The sequence below is a fragment of the Talpa occidentalis genome, unplaced genomic scaffold, assembly GCF_014898055.3.
Source record: "Talpa occidentalis isolate TD23 unplaced genomic scaffold, MPIMG_talOcc4v2.1 talOcc4.13, whole genome shotgun sequence".
Lineage (NCBI taxonomy): Eukaryota > Metazoa > Chordata > Mammalia > Eulipotyphla > Talpidae > Talpa > Talpa occidentalis.
The window spans coordinates 59,065,272-59,090,145 of record NW_023601322.1 but is presented as its reverse complement, the minus strand read 5'-3'; the positions used below and the strand labels follow the sequence as shown (position 1 = coordinate 59,090,145).

The following is a 24,874-nucleotide window of genomic DNA, read 5'->3' as shown; positions in this document are numbered from 1 at the left end:
TGTGTTTGTAAAGATGTCTTTGATGTGCAAATCACGTAGTGTTTCGCCTATATTTCCTTCTATATATTTTATGGTTTCAGGTCTTATGTCTAGTTCTTTAATCCATTTTGAGTTGATTTTTGTGTATGGTGTGAGGTAGTGGTCAAGCTTCATTCTTTTGCATGTAGCGACCCAGTTTTCCCAGCACCATTTATTGAACAAACTTTCTTTGCTCCAATGCATAGTCTTTGCTCCTTTGTCAAAGATTAGTTGACCATAAATCTGTGGGTTTATTTCTGGATTTTCTATTCGATTCCATTGGTCTGTATGTCTGTTCTTGTTCCAATACCATGCAGTTTTGATGATTATGGCTTTGTAGTATAGTTTGAAGTCTGGGAGTGTAATGCCTCCATTCCCTTCTTTTTTTTTCAGGAGAGCTTTGGCTATTCGGGGTTTTTTGTGATTCCATATGAATTTCATCAATAATTGTTCTATTTCTTTGAAGAATGACATTGAAATTTTGATTGGAATAGCATTGAATCTGTATATTGCTTTTGGAAGGATGGCCATTTTAATAATGTTTATTCTTCCAATCCACGAGCAGGGGATGTCTCTCCATTTCTTTGTGTCTTCTTCTATTTCTTTTAACAGTGTTTTATAGTTTTCTTTGTATAGGTCCTTTACCTCTTTGGTTAGATTTATTCCCAAATATTTGATTTTTTTTGTTTCGATAATAAAAGGGATGTTTTTTTTTTGATTTCTTCTTCTTCAGATTTATTGTTTGTGTATAGGAAGGCTACTGACTTTTGCGTGTTGATTTTGTATCCTGCCACTTTACTGAACTGATTGATGAGTTGAATTAGTTTTTCTGTGGAGTTTTTGGGGTTCTCTATGTATATTATCATATCATCTGCAAATAGTGATAGTTTGACTTCTTCTTTTCCTATTTGGATTCCTTGGATGTCTTTCTCTTGTCTTATTGCTCTGGCTAGGACTTCCAGTATTATATTGAAAAGCAGTGGTGAGAGTGGACATCCTTGTCTGGCTGTTTCTGATCCTTTTCTGTGGGTTCCCACTGGAAGATGCTTTAGACTTGTGGCAGGCTTTGGGGCCTTGCTCTGGGCCAATCCTGCTTGGGTGGACTTTTACCCATGAGGGGACGGGTAACTTTGGGTGCTTGATTTAGAAACTATATTCTTTGCCTTTCCTGTATTGTTTCCTAATCATATTTAAGTTCCTTCCCATTAAAATCTCATATGTTTTGTGTTGATGGCAGAACCAATTTAGAGCAGGCAGGTTTGCGGGGTTGGGGGTGCCCCTCTCCCTGCCCTGTAACACTGGGACTTCAGGAGAGTTAAGGAAGGCTCCAGAGACAAGGGCCACAAATTCCAAAGGGGACTAATCAAACACCCCAGGACTTATGACATTAGGAACTTACCTTATGACCATAGGGTCAACAAGACATTCCAAATAGAGGGCAATGAAGAAAAAAAGATAAGGGCTGGGACACAGAGACTTAGTTCTGGGTGAAAGGTTTGAAAGGTCGATGCAGGGGCCAGGAATGAGGAAGCCCACATAGAAAAAGACAAGATGGCCCTGACACCAGGACCACTGATACCACCAAGCCTAAACTGAAGCCATAAACAGGAGAAAACAACTCGGCTCCACCCAAAACAACTTAGTTCCGCCTAAACCTGTTTCCCCCTGCCAACCCAGTTTTCCTGCCTGACCTCTCCTCACCCTATAAAAAGGACAAATTTATTGCGCCCCGGGCGGAAATCACAGACCCAAGGTGGGGGTCGGTGAAGTGGCGCACATTGCCTGGGGGAGGCAGCCTTTTACAGGGCGAGGAGAGGTCAGGTGGAAGAATGGGTTTGCAGGGGGGTGGGGGGGGAAGTTTGTAGGGCTTGTAAAGATTTGTAGGGCTGGAGAGGTTCATTGTCTGATTTTTCTAGGCTTCTAGGCAGGCTTCCGCATTCCTGCCCCAGGTGGGCTTCCGCATTATGGCCTCCTGCATCGACATTTCACTGGGCACAGAGACATTTAGGCAGTGAGTGAGAACTAACCACCAAGAACTAACCAATCATAAAGAGGCTGGTGGAGCTTTAGAATAATTAGGGAAAGAAGGTCTATATTCCCTGAGACACAACACCACTTCGGCTTCCTTGCCCCTTCATGGCTTGAGAGTCCCACTTTACTTCTGTTCCTTTTCTCCTCAATGAACTTTTTCTTTCTCAAAACAAACCTGCCTCTTCCCACATGCTTGCCTGAGCGTCTGTGAAGTTTCTGCTATGGTGGAATAAAAACTAAAAGGGAGGATTGTAACAGGGTGGTCCCCAGGAAAGGGGGAGGTTCCAGGTTCCCTGCCCCACCCAAGGGAGGGTGGAGCTGGGCAGGAAGAAAAGCGGCAGAAGAGACTGAGGAAGGAAGGAGCAGGATGGAGCCAGAAGGAGACCTGGAGGAGGCGCGTGGAGCCTAGAGACATGTGAAGAAACTGCGCTTGTCTTTTGGTCGTGGACTGGGTGACACAGATGTGGGTGAGACCCGTGGGAAGGTGACCATGGCAGCTTTTATCTTGATGTTGATTTTGCTCTTTTCCTTCCGGGCTTGTCTGGTTGTTTCTGGCCCTTTTCTGTGGGTCCCCACTGGAAGATGCTTTAGACTTGTGGCAGGCTTTGGGGCCTTGCTCTGGGCCAATCCCATTTGGATGGACTTTTACCCACGAGGGGACGGGTAACTTTGGGTGCTTCATTTAAAAACTAGACTCTTTGCCTTACCTGTATTGTTTCCTAATTGTATTAAAGTTCCTTCCCATTAAAGTCTCATGTTTTGTGTTAATGCGGCGGATGGCAGAACCCATTTAGAATAGGCAGGTTTGCGGGGTTTGGGCTGCCCCTCTCCCTGTCCTATAACAGATTCGTGAGACACCAACCCTTGGTGGTCTAGTGGCTGGGGCTCAGCGCTGCCCCTGCAGCCTGGGATCGTTCCTGGCTGGAGACTAGGCCTGAAAACCTACAATGCCGGTATCACAATCAATAGAAGTTTGCCAACACAAGCATAAATCGATTCGGTACTCAAAGTCTCTGCATGTTACATAAAGGGAGCTGACTCTCACGTTCACCAAAATGTAATACAGAACATACGGGCATGTGGAACTTGGCATGTGAACAGCTTGTTTCTTCTTGCCTTTGCCTTTCACTGCTGACAGAGTTCATGAGTGTATTGAACGTTTGAAATGGCACATCTCTTTCCTCTACCTAGACCACTAGCATGCTTTCACGTTTAATGTTTTTTTTTTAAATATAAATTGATTGTGTTCAAGGTTTGATTTCCCAGCCCCTTCCAGAATTGGTAAAGAAAACTGTTTACAAAGTACATGTATTATTTTATTAATGCACTTTCAACCCCAACCAGTTAATGTTTAACATGGTGTCTCTAGCTGGAACCCTAGTGATGATTACACTTCCACCTGCCTCTGAAACACAGATTTGACTCTGCTTCATCCTCACCAACAACAGGTTTGCTTACAGTCTGTGAGAGCTGAGGACACAAAGAAAACAGCTCTACATGCAAGCAAACAAAATCCTTGTGGTTTGTGCTTTTGATCCACTAAGCAAATCAACCAGGGAGGAAGAGTAGACAAACCCTGTGTGCCCAAGGTGTGATGTAGGAGATGGAGGACAAGAATAAAAAACTGAAAAGGAAGTGCCATAAGACCAGAAACCTGGCTCACACAATGCCAAGAGCTGGAGGTGGGGGTAGAAGGGATTAGCATAGCCATTGACCCAGCTATAGAAAACAAGATCCTTAGGCACCAGTGCCTAGATTACAAAGCAGAAAATATAAAGCAGGTATCAGACTGCTGTAGGGAGTGTCCAGAGAACAGGCCCAAAGGTAAAGATACAGAGATTGAGCCCATTGTAGAATCTCCTGTCCCTTTCAGATTCTGTGTAGTTATCCAAAATCAGCAACTAACTAAAGGCTCACTAGGAGTGAGCCCCTACCAGAGAGAAAAGGACTAACAAACTGTGCTTGCCTTTGGTCGTGAACTGGTTGAAACAGATGTGGGTGAGAGCATGGTCTCTGCACAGGCTTGGGGCAGCAATCCCTCTGCCCACCTATGCCTATGCAGGTGCTACTTTTCACCAACTCTATCCCACTGCAGGGCAGCAGGCTCCTGCCTGCCCATGACCTGTCCCATGCTGGGACTTCTCACTGACCTCCCACAGCAGAGGCAGCTCTTCTAAAGGCCGCCCGCCTGTGACCATGCAGCCTTCTCTTAGCAAACCTGTCCCTTTTGGGGCAGCTCTTCCTGCCTGCTTGTGTCTATGCAAGTGTCTTTTGCTCTTCTGTCTCTTTCCCTAATAAACCTCCTCTTTAAATATAGATAACTGTTACAGGGCAGCCCCAATATAAAACGGGTTGTCTGACTGTGGGTCCTCACCCGCGCGCTTAAAAGGGACTTATGAATACTCCACTGCAGGCACACCCGAAAGGTTAATAAAAGGTTTATTTACAAGGGAAGGGGAAATGAGGAAATGTACAACTTAGGGAGAAAAGAGGGAGATAAAATCTTACATGCGTCCTACCCGTTCCGCCGACCTGGAATCCCAATGGCAGGCTGAGAGCTGGCAGAGAGCCGAGAGCCTTGAAGCCAAGAGGCGAGAGACCCCAAGGCCCACGTGTGTGGTTTTGTAACAGGGTGGTCCCCAGGAAAGGGGGAGGTTCCCTGCCCCACCCAAGGGAGGGTGGAGCTGAGCAGGAAGAGGAGAAGCTGAAGAAGAGACTGAGGTAGGAAGCAGGATGGAGCCAGGAGACCTGGAGGAGGCACATGGAGCCTAGAGACACGTGAAGAAACTGCGCTTGTCTTTTGGTGGTGGACTGGGTGACACAGATGTGGGTGAGACCCGTGGGGAGGTGACCATGGCAGCTTTTATCTTGATGTTGATTTTGCTCTTTTCCTTCCGGGCTTGTCTGGTTGTTTGTGACCCTTTTCTGTGTGTCCCCACTGGAAGATGCTTTAGACTTGTGGCAGGCTTTGGGGCCTTGTTCTGGGCCAATCCCATATGGATGGACTTTTACCCATGAGGGGACGGGTAACTTTGGGTGCTTGATTTAGAAACTAGACTCTTTGCCTTACCTGTATTGTTTCCTAGTTTTATTAAAGTTCCTTTTCATTAAAGTCTCCTATGTTTTGTGTTGATGTGTCGGATGGCAGAACCCATTTAGAATAGGCAGGTTTGCGGGGTTTTGGGCTGCCCCTCTCCCTGCCCTATAACAGTTTTATACCAAACCTGGCTGCTTAACTTCACCCTCAGGTCCCAGCAACCTTCCCTTTGCTGGTGATGGGATTTGTCTTTCCCAATATTTTGATGGCTTTGTTCTGGAGTGGGGGTGGAGTCCACAAAGCCTGTATGGAATTAGCTCAGGACATCCTTTCACCCTAACATAATGACTCTGTCTCGTGGACAAACTTGCCGGGGGAACTCTCCACGAGTCGCTGGAAGGGGAGCGCTGATGAAGCATTTCCCAGAGTGAACCCAAGGACCCTGCACTTGAAATCCATTAACTCCAAAAATGACATCATAGGTAGCAGAGGACAAGAATAAAAAACTGAAAAGGAGGTGCACACAAGACCAGAAACCTGGCTCACAAAATGCCAAGAGCTGGAGATGGGGGTAGGAGGGATTAGATAGCCATTGACCAAGGTCCTCAGGCACCAATGCCCAGATTACAAAGCATAAGATCCAAGCAGGTAACAGACTGCTGTAGGGAGCATCTAGAGCACAGGCCCAAGGGTAAAGATATGGAGATTGAGCCCATTGTGGAATCTCCTGTCCCTTTCAGATTCTACATAGTTATCCAAAATCAGCAACTAACTGAAGGCTCACAAGGAGTGAGCCTCTCCCAAAAAGAAGACTATCAGTGCAGTCTCTGCACTGGCTTGGGGCAACTGTCCCATTGTAACAGGGTGGTCCCCAGGAATAGTGGGAGTCCCCAGTTCCCTGCCCCACCCAAAGGAGGGTGGAGCTAAGCAGGGAGGAAAAGAAGCTGAAGAAAAGAGGGAGAAAGAGGGAAGCAGGATGGAGAGCCAGAAGGAGACCTGGAGGAGGCACATGAAGCAGAGAGACATGTGAAGAAACTGCCTTGCCTTTGGTCGTGAACTGGTTGAAACAGATGTGGGTGAGACCCATGAGGAGGTTAACAATGGCAGCTTTTCCTTGATTTGATTTTGCTCTTTCCTCCCAGACTTGTCTGGTTGTTTCTTATCCTTTTCTGTGGATCCTCACTGAAAGGTGCTTTAGAATTGTGGCAGGCTTTCGGACCTTGCTCTGGGCCAATCCCAGTTGGGTGGACTTTTACCCACGAGGAGATGTGTAACTTTGGGTGCTTGATTTAGAAACTATATTCTTTGTTTTTCCTGTATTATTTACTAATTTTATTAAAGTTCCTTTCCATTAAAGTCTTACATGTTTTGTGTTGATGTGGCGTAACTATTTAGATCAGGTAGGTTTGCGGGGGCGGGGTGCCCCTCTCCCTGCCCTGTAACACCTTTGCCCACCTGTGACTGTTCAGGTGCTTCTTTTCACCAACTCTCTCCCTCCACAGGGCAGCAGCTTCCTGTCTGCCCATGACCTGTCCCATGCCAGGGCTTCTCTTCACTGACCTCCCCTCAGGGGAGGCAGCTCAGCTCTCCTCAAGGCCGCCCACCTACAACCATACAGGCCTCTCTTAGCAAACCTGCCCCTTTCGGGGCAGCTCTTCCTGCCCGCTTGTGTCTAGGCAAGTGTCTTTTACTCTTTTGTCCCTTTCCCTAACAAACCTGTTCTTTAAATATAACTAACATCTCTGTCTCGTGGAGAAACTCACCTGGGAAACTCGCTGTGTGCTGCTGAAATGGGAGCTCTGGTGAAACCTTTCCCAGAGTGAACCCAAGGACCCCACACTCTAAGCCCACTGACTCCAAAAACCCCATCATATGGTGCCCAATGTGGGGTTTTTCACATCATCTGGCACCCAACATATGGCGCCCAACATGTGGTTTTTCACGGCATCGGTAAGATTTCTCCAGTTTCGCTATCTTCGTACTCTCATGAGCTCTTTTTCTCTGAGAGGAGTTGGTGTTCGGCCACTGTTTGTCCTACGTGGACTGAGGGGCCCAGGCCAAGGCCACTCTTTGGCAGGCCCTAAAACTTGGGGGAATGGCTTTCCAGTTGCCCGGGGCCCGGCCAGATGAACCCTTCTTGCCTTTCTCTTTGCCTCACTGCCTTGCTAATCTATCTCAGTTGAGCCGCCATTCCCTCTCTACCTGGGAAAAGAGCTGGCTTCTGAGTTCTGTTTTCAAACCAGGTCTTGCTCTCGTCGCAAAAAAACAATGGGCACGGGTCAGCAATGTAAGAGGCCACTAGGGCCGGCTGCCACTTTCTAAAAGACTCCCATGAAAGTGTTATAGGACAGGGAGAGGGGCAGCCCAAACCCCGCAGACCTGCTTATTCGAAATGGGTTCTGCCATCCACCGCATCAACACAAAACATAGGAGACTTTAATGGGAAGGAACTTTAATAAAACTAGGAAACAATACAGGTAAGGCAAAGAGTCTAATTTCTAAATCAAGAACCCAAAGTTACCCATCCCCTCGTGGGTAAAACTCCATCCAAATGGGACTGGCCCAGAGAAAGGCCCCAAAGCCTGCCACAAGTCTAAAGCATCTTCCAGTGGGGACACACAGAAAAGGGTCACAAACAACCAGACAAGCCCGGAAGGAAAAGAGCAAAATCAACATCAAGATAAAAGCTGCCATGGTCACCTCCCCACGGGTCTCACCCACATCTGTGTCACCCAGTCCACGACCAAAAGACAAGCGCAGTTTCTTCACATGTCTCTAGGCTCCATGCGCCTCCTCCAGGTCTCCTGGCTCCATCCTGCCTCCTTCCTCAGTCTCTTCTGCAGCTTCTTCTCTTCCTGCTCAGCTCCACCCTCCCTTGGGTGGGGCAGGGAACCTCCCCCTTTCCTGGGGACCACCCTGTTACAAAAGGATAAGTTGGTGTGCACACCAGGTTAGCTCTAGTCCCGCCAACCACAAGACAAAGGGTGCAGCAACATAGGAACTGTTAATAAGCATTCCACATGTCCCACCCTGTGGCTCTCCACCTCTTAGGATTGTAAAAATGAGACCTGGACCTGATTTTTACAACATCTTATCTACTGTTCTTCCCTAACCAGGACCACAACCTTTCACTGCTTTTTTTTTTCTTTTTTTTCATCACAATTAACTACAAGTCAACAAACTGTAAGTAGCCAGTAACCCATTCAGCATTTTCCTTGCTCAGGTAGAGGTCCCCTCTCTCTGAGCTCCCTATCGGAATCCCTGTGTGCCTTCCTATATCATCAGTACTTTGATAGTCTCCTTCCTTTGTTATAGAGACCAGATTTTCTCTCTTTGGTTAAATCTGTTATATCTACCTTAACTTTAAGATTCATGAGGGACTAAGACAACTCCAGTCAGCTATTTTAGATCCTACAGTCTCAGAGCTAGGCCTCTAATCCTACATTGTAAATCATTTTAAATGCCATAGGGTTTCCTTGTTAACTGGGATTAAGATCAGCCATATGTGGGCCAAATACAAGCTATCTTTCTTAAAACATTTCTAAATAGGAAAAAGAGTCCGAGACAGCCTTCCTTTCCACCCATAAAAGAGAGAATGGCAGGGACAGATAGAAAGTCAAGGCCTGGGGAGTTATTCCTCAATGTGGGGAGGCCCACAAAAATAGAACTACTCCCCTGAGATGCACACCTGTGGCTGCTCCCGACCCCGTGGGGGTATGCCTGTGGCTGCCCCCACTGTAATCTGTCTGGGACAGATTCAACTCTTTCAGGCACTCATCAGTCATGGGGTCTGCTCCCTCCATTCCCGTGGACTCTCCTCTGGGTTCTAAAAGACCCTAATTCAGGGTCTTCCTGGTGGCGCAGCGGTTGAGCGCTGGGCTGTGAAGCTGCCTGCAGCCTCTGCAGCACCAGTTCAATCCCCAGCCGCTGGCGAGGATCCCACATGGCGTGCAGACCTCTTCTACTGCGCCTGCTGCTCCCCTCAGCAGTGTATTTCATCAGTCTGCCTGTTCTGTTCTCCGCTCTGGCTCTGGTGAATTCTCTCACCCTTCCACGCTTCTGACTGTACCCAGTGCTTGTATAAATAAATAAATTTTTAAAAAAAAAAAAAAAGACCTTAATTCAGACTGACATCTTTGCATGCTAAAAAAATAGAGTGGGGAACACCACCCTTGCTGACATGTGTGGGACACCCCATTGTTCTCAGCTAGCAGGTGCCTGGACATTTGCTCTGGTGCTGAGATCATTGGTATGTCTATCACCACCCAGCCTTAGGGGATTGACTGGGTTTCTTCTTTTCACCTTTATTTTTTTTAAAAGATTTATTTATTCATGCATACAAGAACTGGGGTACAGGCCAGAGGTGCGTGGGGGGGTGGGTGAGAGGATTCACTAGAGGCAGAGTGGGGAACAGAATAGGCGAATTGACTGAAATACACTGCTGAAGGGAACAGCAGGGGAGTCAGGAGAGGTCTGCTGCGCCATGTGTGTAGCTCTAGCTTCAAAGTGCTGCGTCTTAACCCCGTGCGCCAAGTGGGAGGCCCTCCAGCTTGATATAGTCTTCTGGTCTAGGTAGAAATTTCTGCCAAGCCCTCCAGTTTAAGATAAAAAAACTCAAATTACTTTTGTCTTACTAACAGGCTATGTAGGGTACTTTATTGCTTAAACGACAACATAAAAGCTCTTAATCTATCACCTCTCTTGTCCTCAAGGTTCCCTGCCTGGTTTGGACAAAAACAAAAACTTGAAAAACAATCCTAGCTTTTTTTCTGCTTATCTTTAAAATTGTTGTGATCTTCGCTTCTAGGTCTTATGTAATGGTTAAAATTGGATACTAATCCCACATGTAACGATTGTAACTTTTATCTCATTAGAAAACTTGAGGTTTATCAAAAAGTGTATCAAAGACATAGCTAAACGGGTGTATCAAACTGAAACTGAAGTTATTTCAAAATCAGATTGTTTAAGGTGTTCTAAGCCTTTCTTAAGATTTAAAAGGAAATTTTTTTCTGACTTTAGAAAACTAATGTAAATTCTCTTTACAGCTTCTGTAAAGCCAAAGAGGGACTCTTAAAAATGCAAATTTAAGGCGTGTGTCATCTAAAGAAGTTGCCAAAAAACTAAGATTAAGTCAATAACAGGTTTCTCAGTGTCTTCACAAATATTTGAAAAATAACTATCCCTCTTAAAATGGTACACATGGCCAAGATTTTAAAGATTTATTTATTTACGCACACAAGAACTGGGGTAACAGGCCAGAGGTGCGGGGGTGGGGGTGGCGGTGAGAGGATTCACCAGAGACAGAGTGGGGAGCAGAACAGGCAGGTCCGACTGAAATACACTGCTGAGGGGAGCAGCAGGTGTCAGGAGAGGTCTGCTGTGCCATGTGGGTCAGCTCCCTGGCCGGAGACCTAACTCCTACTGCAGTGGCTGCGGATAGCTTCATAGGCTGTCTCTTAACCCCTTGCGCCACCAGGGAGGCCCCATGGCCAAGATTTTAAATACAAATCATGAGATCTCTTGTTTTACCTCTGGAGGATTAATTATAAACTGGTACCTGCATAAATTCTGACAAAAACAAATTTTGAGATTGTGATCTAAGATTTTTGGTAAACAAAAACTAGTTCAAAATCTTATGATTCAAAACATGCCTTAAAGTTATAATATTGTGTATTAACACTGTTTAAATGTTTTCTGCTATACAAAGCTCATGGTATTAAGCTAAAGAGCATTAAACCTGGTTTGCTTTTCAATGTCTATACCTAGACATTTCATAACCAAGTTCTCTTCCAGGAACACAAATCAGCTTATCTCTTTAGAAGGAACTTGTTTTTCCTCAGAAAAAAAGTCTCAACTTTCTTCTGCTTGGTCTTAGCCAAAATCCAGATGACATCGAAAGCCAAGTGGACAAACCACTCAGTTGTACTGAGTCACATGAAGCCTCTGATTTTTTCTTGCTTTTATCATCCTGTCTAATGCATGTTTGATTATTTGCCAGCCTGGAAAAACTTGATGTGTGTAATTCAATTAACAACCCTACAATTTGGAATTCCAGCCCTAAAAAACAAAACCAAAAAAAACCCCTAAAAGCTACAATTGGTTATCTATCTTAAATTTAAATTTATCTATCTTAAATTGGTTATCTATCTTAAATTTGTTCATTTCATCATTATTTAGATGGTGGCCAAATTCCTTATAAAACTAAGGTTTTGCTAAGTTTAATAATAAAAATTTGTTAATCACTTACTGAACTTTCAGGTTTATATTTTGCTCCTTATTGAAGGATGTGTTTGTGTAAGATGTCTAGTCTAAAGAGACAATAGTGTAACAGCTATTAAAATGTCTTACAATGTAGGTTCAAAACTAGGATGTAATAACTCTAAATGCAAGTGAGGTGGTGTGTGTGTTTGAAAAAATATATTGAAGGTGGATATTCTAAAGGTTCTTTAGATAATTTAAAGCAGGATGGGTATCTTTGAAATGAAATGGTATTAAAAAGAAAGAAAGCAAATGAAAGTGTTGAAGTTCTGAGAGAGATTTTGGTGGGAAATTTTGTGTACTCAGGACTTACAAGGGAATGTTTTGGATAACTTTGGGCATCAGTAGTACACCCATGTAACACCAAGCTTTAGCCCTTTTTTTTAATAACAAATTAAAGACTGTTCAGGTAATTTAAAAATCTTGGTGCTCTTTTACCCTCAGGTAACCTAGAAAAATAACTTTATCACATCAGCATTGCTGAGCCTAGTAAAAGAAATAGATGTACTCTTAAAAATCCTTGTCACTCTGAGTAATTGTTTGGTAAAGATCTATAAGTTTGTTCTATGACAATTTCATTCTAAAATAGTAAAGTTTTTGTCTTAAGAGAAATCTTAAGACACCTGATAGGGGCCTCCCTGGTTGCGCAAGTGTTTAAGAGGCAGCACTATGAAGCTATCTGCAGCCTCTGAAGCAACAGTTCAGCACCCGCCCAGAGAGCTGACCCACATCGTGCAGCAGACCTCTCCTGTCTTGCCCGCTGCTCTCCTCAGCAGTGTATTTCAGTAGATCTGCCTGTTCTGCTCCCTACTCTGTCTCCAGTGAATCCTCTTACCCACCACATCTCTGGCTTGCACCTCAGCTCTTGTATGCATAAATAAACAATTCTTAAAAAAAAAAAAAGACACCTGATAAAATTGTTTTTCAATGTGAAAAACAAACTGAGTCAATTGGGGTATATTGATACCTCATAGAAAGAATTCTCGAGACTTCCCAGTGGCACAAGGGGTTAAGACGCAACCTATGAAGCTGTCCACAGCCTCTGCAGCATGAGTTTGATCCCCAGGCCGGCCATGTGGGAGCAACCCACATGGCTCAGCAGACCTCTCCTGCCTCGCCCGCTGCTCCCCTTAGCAGTATATTTCAGTCATTCTGCCTGTTCTGTTCCCCAGTGTCTCTGGTGAATCCTCTCACCCCCCACACCTCTGACTTACATGCCTGTTCTTGTATGCATAAATAAATAAATATTAAAAAAAAACCAAAGTGGGTGTCCTTGGTGGCGCAGCGGTTGAGCGCTGGGTTGCAAAGCTGCCTGCAGCCTCTGCAGCGCCAGTTTGATCCCCGGCAGCCGGGCAAAGGTCCCACATGGAGCGCAGACCTCTCCTGCCGCCCGCTGCTCCCCTCAGTAGTGTACTTCGTCAGTCTGCCTGTTCTATTCTCCTCTGACTCTGGTGAAGTCTCACACCCTCCCGCGCTTCTGACTGTACCCTGTGCTTGTATAAATAAATAAATAAATCTTTTTAAAAAAAAAGAAAGAAAATATTCTCATAGGATTGTTAAACCTTTTCAACATAAATATAAAGTAATGAAATTGTTCTAAAATACATGAGACTTCTTAAAACCTAATAAGCCAGTCAATTATAAAAAGGCTGAGAAAAGTTACTCAAAAGCCCAAATCCCACATCATTTCAGGCTAAATTTGCTGAGGCTATAAAAAGTATACTAATCTGGACTCAGAAAAGGACAAGTATTTTAGTGGTCTCCTTCATTAGCCCGTCTTATTCTGACATCAGGTACAGGCTCCAGAGACTACAAGAGAGGATGAGGTGATTATGGGGACTCATTTTATTAGTCAGTCTGCACCAGATATTCACAGAAAACTCCAAAAACTAGCTAGGGGACTCCAAACTCAGCCACACCAGCTTTTTTTTTTTTAAGATTTATTTATGCATACAAGAACTGGGGTACAGGCCAGAGGTGCGGGAGAGTGAGAGGATTCACCAGAGCCAGAGTGGGGAACAGAACAGGCAGATCTACTGAAATACACTGCTGAGGGGAGCAGCGGGCAAGACAGGAGAGGTCTGCTGCGCCGTATGGGTTGCTCCGTGACTGGCTGGAGATAGAATTCGTGTTGCAGAGCACATCAGCTTTTAGAAGTGGCTTTTAAAATCTTTAATAATAGGAACCAAAGCAAAGAGTTAGAGAAGGAAAGACGGCTGGGGCGAGTGAGTAAAGGCAGGCTCCATACTAGGTGCCACAAACCCAGGCTTACCCAGGCTCAGAGAAACAGAAGACTGATCTGCCTGGAAGAAAGAAAGGAGGCGCTTCAACGGCCCCATGCTACAGGTGCAACAAGTCTGGGCACTGAAGCACAAATTGCACACAACCCAGAAATCCACCTGGGTCATGCCCCAGGTGCAAGGAGGAAGGCGCCTGAAAAAGGGATTTTCCCCTTCTCCGAGGGGAGGAGGGACCAGTCCCTCAGCTGCCGGCCCTTGCCTCCTGGAGGACAAATGACAGGGCCCAAGGACATAGCCAGTTCCCCAGCTGACCATCTCCACGGTTGAGCCTAGGGTAATCCTGGATGTTGCAGGTAAAAATTTTTTCTGATATGGGAGCGACTTACTCTACTCACCCAGCATTCTGAACCCACCTTCCCTTCCTCACAGTAGGAATGGCCTTAACAAAATCAAAGGGCACTAAATCTGCTCACCACTGCCCAAGGAAAAACATGTGTCTATTCACAGGACAAAATATATATTTCAGTAACTTAATTTCTGGTCCTCTTCAACCTACAGATAGGACGAGCACTTTTTATATCTCTGTTTGCTTCTAGCAGATGACAGTCTCGCGCAGACTCCCGTTTACATGACTGGTGCTCCTGAACACTTGGAATTGTCCTCATCCTGGGGCCCGAAAAGGGTCTGACACCGTCTTTCTAATAACTGCTCTACCTCAAAATTGAAGGACATAAAACCTTGGAGTCATCATACTCGTGATGCAGTTACGAATGACTGGTCTCTCAGATAAGCATTAACAAGTTTGTCTTTCCCATATTTCTTGCAATTGTCCCCTGGTTTGACAGCTTTTCTTCTTGCATTCCAAGGAATACAGCAGTTAAAAAAGCAAGCTGGTGCCCACCCTTCTCCTTGCCCACTCCTTCCCCTCCCCTTTGCAGACCCTTGACCATCTCCCCCTTTTTTCCCTTTGTATAAATACCCCTGCCCTCTGCCAAAGAGCAGGACAGTTTTCTTTCAGACACGAGGCTGCGGCCTTCCTCATTTGTTGACAAATAGAACCACTTTCCTTTTCCTCAAACTGTTTCCTTTTATTGGCCGAGGGAAACTGAGGCTGGCTTTCGGTATCACTCAGGTAAAGTCTTAACATTAAAAAAGTGGACTGCAGGGGTCTTCCCGGTGGCGCAGCAGATTAAGCACAGCACTGTGAAGCTGTCCGCAGCCTCTGCAGTGCAGGTTCGATTCCTGGCTGGCCAGGAGATACCCACATGGCGCAGCAGACCTCTCCTGTTTCGCCCGCTGCTCCCCTCAGCAGTTTTTTCAGTCCATCTGCCTGTTTTGCTCCCTGCCCTATCTCTGGTGAATTCTCTCACCCTCCTGCGCCTCTGGCCTATACCCCAGTTCTAGTATAAATAAGTGAATCTTTAAAAAAATTTAAAAAGTGGACTGCAACCCCTCATTCTAACTTAACTTTAAAGCTCACCCACTCAACTTTCCTGAGATTCTGACTAGCCTCACAGTGATCATGCTCATGACACTGTCCCTAACAAAACTAAAAACTAGTAGTTTTCACGGGCTTGTTGCTCTGCACACACAGTAAGCCAGCCCTCCTGCTGAGTCTGTGGCTATATGCCTTACTCCAGCACCTAAGGGCTCCCCGGGTGGGTGTTGCCCATTAACAAGGGACACATGGAATTTAAAACAGCTCCTCTGCTAGGAGCAAATATCCCATCGACATTCTCTTTAGTCTAACGACACTCTAAAAATGGGTTGTTCACCTAGTAAAATTTATTCCCATGTCACAACCCCAAAACCTGCTAGCTATTTTACTGCTGCTTATCTTGTTGGCAAACCTGACACTCAATGGCTGGCCCCAAATGGCATGTTACTGAGGGCCCTTAGCCCTTAATACTTCTCACTGTCCTCTTTAAACCTTAACATACACAATCTCCTTATTAAATTTGTTTCTTCTAACCTAGGGGGGGCTCTTCAAGTTTAAACAACTCCAAGCAAAAAAACCAGCTGACCCATACAAGAGGAACAGCCTGTCCAGATGCCCTTGGACTCTAGATGCCCCACCCTTTGCCTCCTTCTGAAACCAGCAACAATAGGTGGTGGCTCAGTGTTAGGGAGACCATATCCCAGGCCCTTTTAGGTAGGCCCAGCTCTACGTCCCATTCCAGCAGGAAGCTGCAACAGAAAATGGACCTCCTCCCTTCAACTCCCCAGAAGATTTTGGGCTGGATATGATGGAGGTGGGGGGCTGGCGGGGAAGAGGAATGATGGAGGACAAGAATAGAAAAACTGAAAAGGAGGCACCCATAAAACCGGAAACCTGCCTCACAAAATACCAAGGGCTGGAGGTGGGGCTAGAAGGGATTAGCATAGCCACTGACCCAGCTGTAGAAGCCAAGGTCCTTTGGCACCAAAGCCCAGATTACAAAGCATAAGATCAAGCAGGTATCAGACTGCTGTAAGGAGCATCTAGGGCACAGGCCCAAAAGTAAAGAGCTAGAGATTGAGCCCATTGTGGAATTGCCGGTCCCTTTCAGTTTCTACATAGTTAGCCAAAATCAGCAACTAACTGAAGGCTCACAAGGAGTGAGCCCCTCCCAAACAGAAGACTATCAGTGCAGTCTCTGCCCAGGCACGGGGCTGCAGTCTCTTTGCCCACCTGTGACTCTGCAGGTGCTTTTCACCAACTCTCTCCCTCCGCAGGGCAGCAGCTTCCTGCCTGCCAGTGAGGTGTACCCTGCCAGTGCTTCTCTTTGCTGACCTCACTCAGGGGAGGCAGCTCTCAAACCATGCAGGCCTCTCTCAGCAAACCTGTCCCTTCTGGGGCAGCTCATCCTGCCTGCTTGTGTCTATGCAAGTGTCTTTTACTCTTTTGTTCTTTTCCCTATAAACCCGCTCTTTAAATACAACTAATGATTCTGTCTCATGGAGAAACTCGCCACGTGCCGCTAAAAGGGGAGCTCTGGTGAAACCTTTCCCAGAGTGAACCCAAGTGCCCTGCACTCAACCCACTGGCTCCAAAAACCCCATCAGGTAGCATGTCCCCAAGAGAAGGAACACAGGCACAATTCAAGTGCTGTGCACACATTCAAACACTCACTCATACACTAACCCATACACATTCAATCACATAGCTACACACACACACACACTCAACCACATACAAAGGCACAAAAATACAAAATGTTCAACCACCCACACACTCATACACTCAATGACACACTCAACCGCATACACACACTTCCAACCTGATTCCTAAAGTCAAGATTCCGATTTGTTAAAGAATTCTTTTAACAAAAGGAATCATGCTAAGTTATTAGTAAAAGTATCTGATTTTCTTTTCTGGCCAATGCTATACAAGAAAACATTTTGTATTTCAATTTGATAATGTACCGTGTAGGTTTGTTCTATTCTGGGAAATGCAGGGAGGTGATATCTTTTTTCCAAAAACATATTGGTGATCACTTTTTCTTAAAATATATTTCAATTAGTGCAGAGGAAATAGAATTTAAAATCAAAGTAAAAAGCAGATCTGAAAAAACAGCACCAAATATATTACTTAAAAAATTAAATATTATTTATGGGAGTATATTTCATAAGCTACTGTTTCTTTTCTATATTTCCACTGAAAACATTTTTATAGAAGAGATACCTTTTTTTTTTTTTTAAAGATTTATTCATTTATTCATACAAGAACTGGGGTGTAGGCCCCAGAGGTGCAGGGCATGGATGAGAGGATTCACCAGAGAGTGGGGAGCAGAATAGGAGGATCTACTGAAATATACTGCTGAGGGGAGCAGAGGCAGAAGAAGGAGAGGTCTGCTGTGCCATGTGGGTCAGCTCCCTGGCTGACTGGGGTTCTAACTCATGCTGCAGTGACTGATGACAGCTTGACAGCACTGCCTTTAACCCCTGCGCCACCAGGGAGGCCCAAAAGAGACCTCTTTGCACACACTGACCACTGGAAAAGATTTACGGTCCCTTCTCTGTAACCTTGCTGCCATGGGCATCAGGGCACATAGGCCCAGCTGACGATCTGTGGGCATCAGCTTGACTGTACTGGACTCCAGCAGCAGCCTGAGACTGACTTCCCTGGGGGCAGCCGGGCCGCGTGGCCGAGGGGGCACAGGAGATGTGGAGCTAGGGAGGCTGCTGGTTGGTCTTCAGTTGAAGATGAAGGCAGCTAATGGCTGAGGTGTAGAACTGAATCATGGGCCCCTAACTTATTAAACTCAGCCCTGCTGAAGGGAATTGGGGGCAATTCCCTCTGGCCCCACCAAGGCTGGTTCTGACTGGTTCTTTGCTGTCCTCTAACCCAGGAGCCTACCCTGACCTCAATGCTGGTCAAGTCTGGCCAAGGACCAGGCCTTCCCTTCTATATTAGGCTCCAGGGCATTGAAAATGGGCTTGAGAGTGGACCAATTTGATTGGTGCTTGACCAGCATCAGTGAATCAGCTGGGACTAGAGCGCCCCCACCCTTGGTTCCTAGTGTTCAGTTATGAAGTCCAACTGGCGTAGTTCCCTCCCACACTTCTGGCAGTTATGCAAACATAGGATCTCAAACCTTCCAATTTGATTGGCACTCCCACAGATACCAATCTACTAAAGGACCAATCAATTTTGGAAGGCAGGCACCCTGCTGCACCTCCCCCTGCAGTGACCTTTAGGGTTAACCGTCCCTAGGTCCAGCTGGGCAACCAGCGCGCAGGGGGAGAACAGCATAACACCCTGAAGCAGAGGAAGCACAGCGGATGTTCCCTGAAAAGACAGAAGCTTATCAAAAGATAACGACCACCAGGAACCACTACAAGAATGCTAAAAATCTTATCCCGTCTTTCTAGAACTACAAACTTTAATCCCTTATTTGTCTTTCTAAACTTCCTTCTTTCTTCTATAAAAGTCATTGCTTGTTATGTAGATCACCTCCCTGATGGTGATAGACTGAGCCCATGAGCAAGCTAATTTCTTTGATATTCATTCCTGTGCTTTTGGAAAACATATATATATTGGTCACAAACTCAAAGAAAATTACACTCAGATTTTCACTCTTGAAGTGTGTCTGTTTGTCATTTCTTTCACCGACGCCCTGACCACCCTGCACGCTTCTCTCAACCCTGAGGTGGCCTCATCCTCTACTGCTGTGCTGGTCCACGGCAGCACCCTGGGTAGTATTTAAGCCAGGCTCCAACCAACTTGTGGTGTTCGGAGCTTGGAAGAGGACTTTAAGAGGCAGCCAAATTTTCCCAGAAGATCTTGGTTGAGTTGAACACTAAACCTTGTTCTCTGGCACCACGCCTTCGCAAACCTGACCTCTGACATCGCCTGCTGAATGACACCATTGGCCCTGTGCTAGCTGTCCCTAAAAGAGCTGGCTGCTATGGGCTTCATGCCCAGCATTGCTGAGAGCCCCTGACCTGTCCAGCATCACCCCTTGGTGCTGTTGCCTTTGGTGCAGTTGGTCCAGTGTCCAGAGCCTTTGAATTGCTGCAGCTGACCATTGTGGTGCAAGCTCTGCTGAAACTTCGAGACCTTGATGACCTTTGAACCATTGCTACTGATCTGGTTCTGCCTCTAACTCTTTTTCCAAATTTCTCTCTCTCTCACCTTTGTAAATAAACCCTGTTGTTGTTGAACCTTGAACCTGAGTCATGTCCTGCCACAGCAGCTGTAGGCACACTGGTGAGAACTCACTGGATGTAAAATTTTGGCTCCCCAGTGCCCTTGCACGGTTACAGAACTCCATATTTTTCTCCTTCCTCACTTTGCCCTTACTCCTTCCCTATTCCTTGTACCCCGCCTAAACTTTGCCATCAAACTCCAATTCCCTGCACCTGTAGGGGCAATTGGGATGAGGTCTCTGATATGTTCAGTAATTTGGTGAGGAGATTAAAGAAGGAACTGACTGGAGGAAGCTGAGAGTTGATGCACCAGTTGTGGTCGCTCCACTACTGATAGACATCTGACAAGCCAAAAGTGCAGTGAAAGCTGTGAGGAGCAGTCTTGGTTTCACTGACACAAAAGGAAAACCTAACAAGTTGCTTTCTTTTTTCCTTGTAGTTATGAAAAAACGACATTTTATTCAGATCTCTTACACAAGTATGGCACTATGCACCCAATGGATGCTCAGTGGATAGTAACTGAAAAAAAAAAAAAACAACGAAACAGAACTAGTGTCTAATTTAACCCCGCTCTGATCCATGCTACATCGGAGGCCCCACCCCCAAGGAGTAACAGGCGCACGATGGGTCTCCTCTGCTGCTTGAAGATTCTAGAGCATTAATGTCTGGTTTCTATGTTGCCACTTTCTATTTTGAATTTTGAAGACAAAACACCTACTCATGTCTAGCACCCTTTTTTCTTAATCAAAATCAATATCAATAGCCAAGACATCCTCTGAACAAAGGGAAGCTAATTAAAATCCATAAAAGAAGGCCATTACCATCAGGGGTGATAGAGAGAGGAGATCTAGAAATTTCCTTAAAATTCCTTAGGAATTTTAAGGTTGAAAAAGGTTTTTTTTTTTTTTTTTTTTTTAATTGAAATATTGGGACTGGGAGTCAGAGGAACTATTTCTCTTAGAGCAAAATTGAAATCCTTTTTCTGAACCTTAGTCTGCTTTTGGGGAATGTGACAAGATCAACTTAATCTCCCAGGGCTACTAAAGCACCAAGAGATGTGGACAAGAAGACTTTGGGAATACCATTGTACTTCTAAGAATTCTTTTTGTCTTAGAGGCAAACTCTGCTAGCCCTGAATACACTGTGCTCTCTGGTGCAACTCTCTGACCCCCACCAGGGTCAGGGCCGTCTATCTCATGTCCTGCACGCTGCAGTCAGCACAGACGCAGAAAGGCATTTCCAGCACTTGCTCCCTCTAGACATTTGGTTCAGTTCTAAAAATGTGTTGAACTGGCTGCTTTAATCTTGCCTCATTAATTTTACAGATCTTTATTTTTTTGGTGACTTTTAAGGTGAATTTTCCCATAGGATCAACCCACTTGGATAATGAGGTGCTGAGAATTACCTAACATGTTTTCAGTCTAAGCAAAAAAATCCACTGAGTTAAATGAGTTTCTGTCATGCCCCATGCAATGGCTGAATCACTGTGGAAAAGATGCACAAGGCTGTTTAAATGGAACAAACACCACTCTCTCTCAGGAGCCTTCCAGGGATTGCTTCTCCACTTCCTAATATAACAAAGCTTGGATGGAAAGGTTGGCTGCAGGGGGTAACACTGGAATTTGTTTTTTTTTTTTTAAAGATTTATTTATTTATTTATTTATACAAGCACTGGGTATAGTCAGAAGCGTGGGAGGGTGAGAGAATTCACCAGAGCCGGAGCGGGGAACAGAACAGGCAGACTGACGAAATACACTGCTGAGGGGAGCAGCGGGCGAGACAGGAGAGGTCTGTCGCGCCATGTGGAATCCTCGCCAGTGGCCAGGGATCGAACCAGCGCTGCAGAGGCTGCGGGCAGCTTCACAGCCCAGGGCTCAACCAGGGGAGGCCTCAACATTGTTTTTTGTAACTTGAAGTTTGATATCAAGCCTGAGTCCTCCCCACTGCTGGGGCCACATTGAGACTTCTGTCCCCACAAAATACTCAAGTCCAAAGAGAACTCTACCTGCCAGGTCATCACTGAGCTCAGTCACTGAGGCTTTGTTTTCCTTAATCACCATGATTACAGAGAAAACACCCACAATCTTATGGCCAAAGAATTACTGACCTCCATGAAGACACTGCATAGTAGAGAGGAAAGATGCAACTGACTGGCACTGATTCAAGTCAAAGTGGGTCTCCTTCCCCTTCCCTCCCCCCTCTTTGCCACCATGCTCTTTTCTTCTTGAGTCAGAAAATAAAGTCAGAATTGCTAACTGGTTCTATTTTTTTTCCTGGTCAGGCCCACTATCTAAGTCACTTCTGTGATGCTCCGCCTGCAGGCCCCCTTTTTTCCCTGTTCTGCTAGTTGGGATGTTTGGGTCCTAGGCCCACTGCAAATGGCAATCCCCTCTCCTCTCCCCACCGTGGCTGAAGAGGCTAAGAATACTCAGCACTGTAAGACTCTGAAGCTTCAGAGTCATCAAAACCCATTTGGGCCCTTCCCAAGTCACCCACTGCTGCCAGGAGCCTCACCAACACAGCCCAGGAAAGCCAGGTCCTGCCCTGCCAGCTAGAATCAGGGTCACTTCTTGTGCTCATTTGCCAGCCTGGCACATTTGGTGTCAGGAACAGAAACTTCTGATCCGGGAGCATGCAGTCATGAAGGTTTTTTTTTTTTTTTTTTCCTTTATCCTTTTAAACAAGTCTTTTTTCTTGTCCTTTTAGGAAAGATTAATTCGACCTTAAGATACCTGGTCTCCAGGAGCCTCACAGCTTTGTTCCTCAAGAGGAAGAGGGAAGAACAACCTCCAGTCAGTGGGTGGTGCTCACAGACAACTTGATGGTAGAGGTGGAGCTTTCTAGACTCCACCCGCTAACGTCAACTCAATGGTAGAAGGTGCAACTTTACAAACCCCACCACCTGAGCAGGGGCTGATGGGAAAAAGGGGGGCACTGAAGCTTTGGGGAAGTTAAGCTTCTGAAACTCTTGACCAGATAAATTACTGGGCTTTTGATAGTTCAAACCACTGAACTCTGGGTCAGGTAAGCTGCTGGTGAGAGGGTTATCTGTGGAGAAGCCACCAGCTTGCCTCCTATGGCTTTGGCCTGGACCTCCGTCTCTGCTCAGCGGATGCCCCTGGGGTAGGACAGACGCATCTGGCCATCTGCCAGTCTATAAATTCTCTTTCTTCCCCCTCCCCTTTTTCTCACTCCTTGTGTATGTCATGCTAATGTTTCACACCATCCTGCAGTCCGAAGCACATGAGTGAAGACCCAGAAACTGGCTCGGGCCCTTCCATCCCCTCCCGGATTTGCCTGGTTTCATTCCTCACTCTACGCTCCTGTCCCCTGCCCACCCCAGGATGCTTAAGGTTCTCCCTTTGGCTTGTTCCTCACCCTCACTGGGCAGGGTGCCACTGCTCACCTGCCAAGAGGCGGCTCTTGCACATGCCCTGGGGCCCTACCAAAGGCCACCAGCCACCATGCAGTCAGGAATCTGCTCTTTCTGTTTTGTTTTCAGTCAACAGTAGGGCAGATTCAGAAGCCAGCATCATTTCACAAACAGATGCAAAGCAGAGAGACAGAGGTAGAAATTATAGACTGAGGGCCTCCCTGATGATGCAAGGGCTAAGACGCAGCACTATGAAGCTATCTGTAGCCTCTGCAGCACAAGTTTGATCCCTGGGCAGGGGGCTGACCCACATGGCACAGCAGACCTTTCCTGTCTCTCCCGCTGCTCCCCTCAGCAGTGTATTTCAGTCAGTCTGCCTGTTCTGTTCCCCACTCTGTCTCTGGTGAATCCTCTCAGCCCCTGCACCTCTGGCCTGTGCCCCAGTTCTTGTATGCATGAATAAATAAATCTTTTTTTTTAAAAAAAAGAAATTTAGAGGCCAGTCACAAGAAAAAGGGCACCAGGGTAGGAGAATGCCCCAGATGGCAAGGCGCCTAAAAGGAGGGAACCAAGTATTCAATGCTCTCTTATGCTGGAGTAGAACGTTGGCAGTTGGTGTGGACATGAGGTGGATGGGTGCCGCCCAATCAGCCCCAGCCATGGTCCTTGAGCATGTGGGCTAGCTCAGTAATGAATTTGCTTTCTTTTATTATTTCTGGCGGCTTCCAATAGCATGTTCACAGTTCAAGTCCAGAATGGTTTTGCAGTTTTCTGTGTGACGTCTTATTAGAAACACTGGCTCTTCTGCAGGCTGGCAGCTCACATTAACCATAGGTTCATCCTTGACTTTCTTGCAGGGACTTGGGAATGTCCATCGTGATTGGCCATAATGAATGCAGCTGTAGCTCCAGCGGCAGGAGAGCAGGTATGCCCGGAAACTCTTGGATCTTTTCATCTTCACCATGGGCTGTGTGGACTGTGGTGTGAATTTTGGGGGTACCCACAAAGCCCCCGCACAGGATAGGTCGCATGGGAAACACTGCGACACACAGGGAAAGGCTGAGGCTTGGCGGGGGTGGGTGTGGGGCAGGCTCCACGCTCGGGTGATGTGTTCAGGGGCAGGGCCCTGGGTCTCGGCTTGGAGCAGAGCGCTAGAGCTGCTTCTCGGCAGCCCGGCAGCAGGCTGCTCGGGCCAGCCAGTGCTGACTTGGCTCCTTGGGGCACAGCAGCAAAGGACCAGTAGGCTGAATCTTCTTGCCCATTTTTCTATTGCATTAGTCTTTTTCTTGAATTATACTGACACTTTACTTATCTAAGATAATTAGCCCTTTTTCTGTCAGGGGTGTTGCAGACATTTCCCCTCAGTTTATCATTTGCTTTCTGACTTCGGCTATGCATTTTCAGCATGTCAGGCAGAAATCCCTAATTTTCATGTGGTCAAACCTATCCATCTCTTTGGGACTTCTGCATTTTAGGTCACGTTTAGAAAATATATTCTGAAATTTTTCTTTTTAATTCTTTTGTGCCTTTTTTTCCTCTTTCTTTTTCTGGGAGTTTGTTTTCTCATTAAAGTCCTTGATTATCTATAATTTCTCTTGCTATCAGAATGAGATAGGGCTCTAGCTTTGCACAGGATAATCAGAGATATATTTATTTGGTCTTTGTACCAGGTTCCTGGCACTGAGCCCTTAAATAACCGTTGGAACTTCCTGTGTTATAGGAATGTCGTTTGGGCTTCTCAGAATGAGAAGGCTTGGGGTGGAGGCCCTAGATAGGCTCGGGGCAGGGCTGGTCACCAGAAAGACCAAATGAGTACAGGACTGGAACTTTCAGATCACCTGCCCACATGTGTGAAGTCCATAGCTTAGGTACCATTACAAATTCTTGAACAATGAAATATGAGTTCTGGGTTGGTGAAGGCATCCAATCCTTGGGAGAGGGAAGAGGAGGATGGTGTCCACAGGTTTCCTGGGGACAGAAGCTCCTGCAATTGGGACCCTCACAGACCTCGCCCTACGTGTCTCTTCACGTGCCCGTTCTTCTGTGTCCTTTATAATATCCTTCATAAATGCATGTAAACATTTCTCCAACTTGGGTGAACTGCTCTAGCAAATTGAGCCCAGAGAGTAATGGGGGGTCATGGGACCCTCCAAATTTATCACCAGAGCATCAGGTGATATGACCTGGCTTGTGACTGGTGTCTGGAATAAACTCAGTCTGTGGGACGGAGCCTTTAATGTATAAGGTCTGACTCCATCTCCACTTAGATGGTATCAGAGTTGAATT

General features: G+C 46.0%; 1 protein-coding gene across 1 annotated transcript in view; it reads right to left on the bottom strand.

Moving 5' to 3' along the window:
* PDE6A (phosphodiesterase 6A) overlaps positions 1-24,874 on the bottom strand; it is a 97,773-nt gene that overhangs the window by 22,528 nt on the left and 50,371 nt on the right. The window lies entirely within an intron of this gene.